Below are 6,000 nucleotides of genomic sequence, written 5' to 3'. Positions count from 1 at the left end.
GCCAACTGTCATTGGCTTGTTTAGTTTACACTCGAAGGTGATTGGGCTCTCGGGCGAGATTCCAATTCGTCAGTCACTGACGTAACGTCTCCGTTCCCTCCTTCAGGGAACGAGGGTTACACAAGTAACCTAGACGTTTTCTATTTGAATATATTTAAAATGTAATTTATTCCTGTGATGCAAAGCTTCATTACTCCAGTTTTCAGTGTCACGTGATCCTTCAGAAATTATTCCATTATGCTGATTTGCTGCTCAGGAAACATGTATTATCATTATCAATGTTGAAAACAGTTTTGCTGCTTCGTATTTAATGAAAATTGTGATACTTTTTTCCCCAGAATTCTTTGATGAATAAAACGTTCAAAAGAACAGCAAAAACTTTTTTCTTTACTGTTACTTTTGATCCGCTTAATGCATCCTTGCTGAACAGAGGTATTTTTAATTTATTAAAAATATATATATATATTGTACTGACCCCAAACATTTGAACTGTACTCTCAATGTACAATAAATTAAGTAATAATAAATGAATAAAAATCAATTTTACTGGAGATAATCGTGACATCGGAAGTTCCCATCTACCTCCCTCTATCCATTGAACAGCACTATATCTTCTGCTCGGATGTCCAGGATCGCTGTGATGTTTTCCCTGCAGGAAGTAGAGGAGATTTTGAGAGACTGCGCTGCGTATCGAGGACAAATGGAGATTATTGCTTGACACAGCTGATTGACAGTCATCATGCTGATTTGAATGATTTGTGGAGATTTGTTATGGAGATGTTGATAGGTTGTAAGTTAATGATGAGGTTTTTAAAATAGCTCATCCAGGTTAAATGTTTATATGTCTACAGTATGCTTCCTGAATTCCGAGCCAATAATGGTGCAGAGCCGGTGCTGTTGGCATGGCAACAGATGAGATTTTAAAAGCCGGTCCATTAACCCAGTTTTATCAGGACACTCTGACCTGGGTTAAAATCTGCTTTATTGTTTTGCGCTGAAGTCTGTCTTCCTTCATTTTCACTCTCTCTCTCTCTAACTTGTGTTTTGTCAGGCCATGTGGACTGAACAGGCCCGACAGGAGCTCATTAACCAGGTCAGAGTGTCAGCGGCCAAGACCCTGGAGAGAATCAGAGGTCAGAAATCTGTCCCATCAAAACCCACGGACGCACACACACACACACCTGATGCTGTTAGCAGCTTCTGTCTGGGTAAAATTAGTGTTGCGTAACCAGACTTGACTTTCATCATAGTTCCATGTCCCAAATAGCACCCTTCTAAATGATGAAATAAGAAATGGGTCTGCAAGTTCACGTTGAGTAAGCCATTTAGGACAGAACCACATTGCTGCTTATCCTGGCCAAAAGCCACAGGAAGGTATATATATATATATATATATATATATATATATGTGTGTGTGCAGGGGGGCAACATACAGAACTACCACAATTTGCTATAAGTTTGATTGCATCATATAATAATTGCTGTTAATAGTGTTCATCGTTTGTTTGATTATGTCTTTAATTGATTTTTCCGTACATTTCTGCCATATGTACATAAACTGACAGCCACCACTGATAAGCTACTACTAAATATTGTAGAAACTTAATTTGCTGTAAAGTTGCTTTGCAACGATTTGTATCGTGAAAAGCGCTGTACAAATAAACTTTAATTGAATTGAATAAGTGGTCCACAGGTCCGCATGCGCGGCCAAAATAAGAAATGCGCTGTGTAAATTAGTTCAGAGCATGCGTTTGCATACCGACATGGTTGACAGCTGTTAATGCACAATTACCATTTTAGATCGACAAACTGTACTGTATAAGATTTCTATTCAAACTGAAAGCATAAATCTAGGCTACCCGCTAATGTTTTCAAAGCACAATGCAAAACTGGCATTTCATTCACTGATGCTCTTCAATCGGCAGCACTAAACCCGAAAGTGCAAATACTTACTTACCAACAACCCGCCAAAATAAAATGCTGATTTTAAGTTTGAAAATGAAAAATGTTAATAATTCAAATTAAAAATAATAATTAAGGTTCAAATTAAAATAATAAATAAAAATAATACAAATATTAGCATTTTATTTTTTCTAAGTTTTAAGTTTACTATAAAATAATTGAATTTGTATTTAATACTCCCTTTTTATTTTAAAATAAAATAGTATTATCACACTTTATTGTTTAGTTTAGTTTATTTTTTATTTTTAAACTAAAAGTGCAATAATATTATCACTATTATTAATACATTTTTTATAGTTATATTTGATGGGTCACACCATGTGCCGTGCGAGGACCAAACCAAATCTCCAGGTTCTCATATGAGAAGACATAGTAAAAAAATTAAACTAATAATGGCAAAAAACAATACAATGACTAAAATGTAAAATAACTACAACATTTCAACTGGTTACTAAGGCAATATTTCTCACTCTCAAGTACTAAAATAACAAAAACGTAAACTATAAAGACAAAATAAATCATAAATTAATTAAATATATTAACTCAAACTGTAAAAGTATTTCAGTGATGCTAAAATAATGTGTAGTAAATAATGATTTTCGTGTGAGGAGGACACAGCTGTTCTTCTCGCAGAGGTCAAGTATTAATTATCAGGACGACTAGCGAGAGAGAATTCCTCCCCACAGAGGTAGATGAATGGAGATTACAGCTGACGCCCCGCTGTTCTTGCTCTCGCCCCTTGCAGGTCGCCAGGTGTTACAGCGTCTGGTGGAGGAGGCCCAGAAGAAAGAGCGATTTGAAGAGCTGAAGTAGCAGCTGGAGCTCGACCAGGAGGTGAGGAGCATATTAATAACCCTTCAATAAAGCCATCTTCAGTCAGATAAATGCAGAGCACTAATTCCTAGTATGGGTAACCATATTTGGCCACATGTCACGTCACTTCACTTCACAGCGGATCTAACTTGTATGGATGTGGTTTTAGTGGCGTAGTGCTGCAAGACTGAAGGAGCACCTGGAGCGCAGGGCACGGTGGGCGGTAAAAGTACAGTAACAATCAGAAAAAAAAAACGATTGAGGCTGTAGCGGAGCAGTCACCGCCCACAGGAAGTTTATTTCCCATTCATATTTTCCGCAGGCAGTTTATTCAGCCAAAACAAACAGCTCTAAGATGAATCATACCATTATAATATTAGATTCAAACCAAAGAGGTATTTAAGAAAAAATACAAAGGTACAAGATTATGTATTTTTTATGAGGGAATGAACTACTTATCCCATAAAGCATTAAAGATAAATTGTAAAACTATTGACTAAACGTAATTGTTTTTATTGGTATAAAATATATTTGAATGTTTATTGCAAAACAAGCAAACAGCTAGACATACACATAGAATTTGGCAATTAAAGGCATTTTTGTTGAAATTGCATTGACTTTTAGCTGCATGTCGTGTCACCCTCAGAGCTCATGGTAGGTCTGTCTTGAAAAGTTCATGTTATCCATAAAAATCTATTTCACTGTGAAGATAATTAATAGGATTTTTTTGCACTGTTGCACTTTATAAAATGACTCAAATATCCAGAGAGGTCAAAGACATTTATTAAATGATGTATTTTCTGTGTGTTCAGGATGGATCTAATCGCTCAGTACAGTCAGTTATCCGAAGCCGCTGCCAGACGAGAGCTCAGAGCCATGTGGAAGGTGCAGAGGATGAAACTCGATGAGCACACAGTGAACTTCCTGCAGCAAGAACAAATGAGTGTACAGGTCTGATATCATACTTAAGAGTTTTTATTGTAGAATTTGGCCCATTTAGATTTTTTGCATTTGAAAAATAATTTTTTTGGGACCTGTCTAGTACTTTGGTTAATTATTGCAATTGTTCTGAATAATAATATTTAATTATTATTTTCATTATTTTTCTTAATATTTGTCTTTTTATTTTACTATTTTATATTACTAAAAATATATTTATAAATCTATATGATATTTATATTTTTCTACTTTTGTTTTTGCATTTTTAGTAGAGTAATATACTAAGCAGGCACTAAACATTCTGTCTCTGATATTGCAATAGCGATATTATTTTTTGTTATCATTTTTCAATTTTCAATAACTTTTTTGTTTAAAATATATTTATCATATTTTTTTTTTTACCATTTTGTTTTTCTTTTTTGCATTTTAAGAGATTTTTTAAATACCTGTGTAGTGTCTTACTCTGCTATTGTAATATTACATGTATTTTTTTTTTTGACAAAAAACACAATTTTAATTCATTTTAAGTATAATTTTAATTTAAAGAAATAATACAACTAAAATCTCACTTGTGTCATATTGTCAGATTGTGAACTATCCTTTCTGAGTTCCTTAGACTTTTAACTGTCTGGTAGTTGTACTTGATAGTTTTAAGATATGTATGCATTTGCCATTAAAGTACTATTTTGAAGTGACGGATAAGGGGAAATCTTCATCTCTGAGGTGCTATGATTACTGTTCAGGCTCTTCTGGAGAAGTTTCCTTTACGTCAGTAGGGCCCCCCTGTACAACTACACAATGAGGTCTTTGTGCTGTTCTTTTTACTCATCTATAGCATCATAAATTCAACCTACTCTAATGCTGTTTTAATTGTTTTCATTTTGTTTGTTTGCAGCTCTCTATGAGAACAGCAAATAGCAGATCCTGCTCTCCCAGAATCCTCTGTTCCTCCCTGTCCTCCTGCCATTGGTGAAGCTCAAGCTCTCATATCAGAGGAAAGCAACACTGCTGACTTCCTCCCCAAGCCTCCACGGATCCCTTATAGTGGTGCCGTGACCCATGCCCTCCACGACATTGGATCCGACCTCCTGCAATCCCCTCAGAAACCCCACCCACAGCAGCCACACCCATCAACCTCCAACATATGTGTCAGTGAAAACGTTTCGGAATTCCTAGAGTCTGTCCCCGTACCTAATATACACGGACATGCGTCCAAGTCCAGCTTCCCACTGGGTCAGTTCACTCCAGAGGTGCCTGCCAGCAGGTCACCCAAAGGCTAGTGTTCATGGACACCCTTCACAGAGCTCCGTGCAGCTGGGAGACTCCACCGCCTCGGGGCAGAACAAGGGCCCAATCCGTTCTGAGTCACACACCCCTGCACAAACCACTCAAGAGCGAACATGTGAGACAGAGAGAGATAGCCAGTGTACAGAAAAACAACCGACTGGAGAAGAGACAGCAACAGAGCCCTCGGCGGCCAGCACAGGTTCAGAGCCAAAGCAAAGCCGCCCAGGAGCCAACAGAGAAAGCCAAGTCCTGTGAGAGTGTCAGCCAGCCCTCTCACTGTTCTCAGCCAGAGCAAGAACAATCTGTGTTTCTTCTCAGAGGCTTCCATGAGTCAGAGTCTGATTCTGATACGAGAAATAACCATGCATTTATGAAAACAGCCATGATCCTGATCCAGCACTGATCTCATCTTTGCCCTCCTCTGTCTGCGGCCACGCCCATATAAGGGTTGGCGAACATGTTTCTGAAGTGACCACTCCCCTTCCCAGACATAACATCCATGGCCACGCCTCTGACGCCCATATAAGGGTTGCCAAACAAAAAATTTAAAAAAAAAAATTATATGTAATTAAAAAAATTATGTATAATTACATAATTAAAAAAAATATATATATAATATATATATATATATACCACTTATATAGAGGTATACCTCTTATACCACTCTTTCAAGAATTTATCTTACAGAATCTGGCAGTAAGTTTTGGGGGTTCATTTTTAGTCCATCTCTGCAAGACAGACTTTTCAGGATAGGAGATGGACTAAAAAAGAACTCCCAAAACTTACTGCCAGATTCTGGAAGATACATTTTTGAAAGAGTGGTACAAGAGGATGTAGTGCTGGTCCCTCTAGGGTCACTCTGAACTTACTTGTCTATAAAGCCTAAAAAAATCTGTCTGTATTTCACAACACTTCAGCATGTTATTCTTAAGTGAGGGTTATTATTTAGGATTTTTTACCCAAGCAAAGTCTCTGAGAACCTGACACATTGCACTTCTT

The 6,000-nt window shown here is 37.1% G+C and overlaps 1 pseudogene; it reads left to right on the top strand.

Moving 5' to 3' along the window:
- The window catches only part of LOC107565736 (gamma-tubulin complex component 6-like), a 21,320-nt pseudogene that overhangs the window by 6,735 nt on the left and 8,585 nt on the right, over window positions 1-6,000 (top strand).

The sequence above is a fragment of the Sinocyclocheilus grahami genome, unplaced genomic scaffold (genome assembly GCF_001515645.1).
Source record: "Sinocyclocheilus grahami isolate Dianchi unplaced genomic scaffold, SAMN03320097.WGS_v1.1 scaffold1023.1, whole genome shotgun sequence".
Taxonomy (NCBI): Eukaryota; Metazoa; Chordata; class Actinopteri; order Cypriniformes; family Cyprinidae; genus Sinocyclocheilus; species Sinocyclocheilus grahami.
The sequence above is the reverse complement of the archived record's forward strand: the minus strand, read 5'-3'. Positions and strand labels throughout refer to the sequence as shown.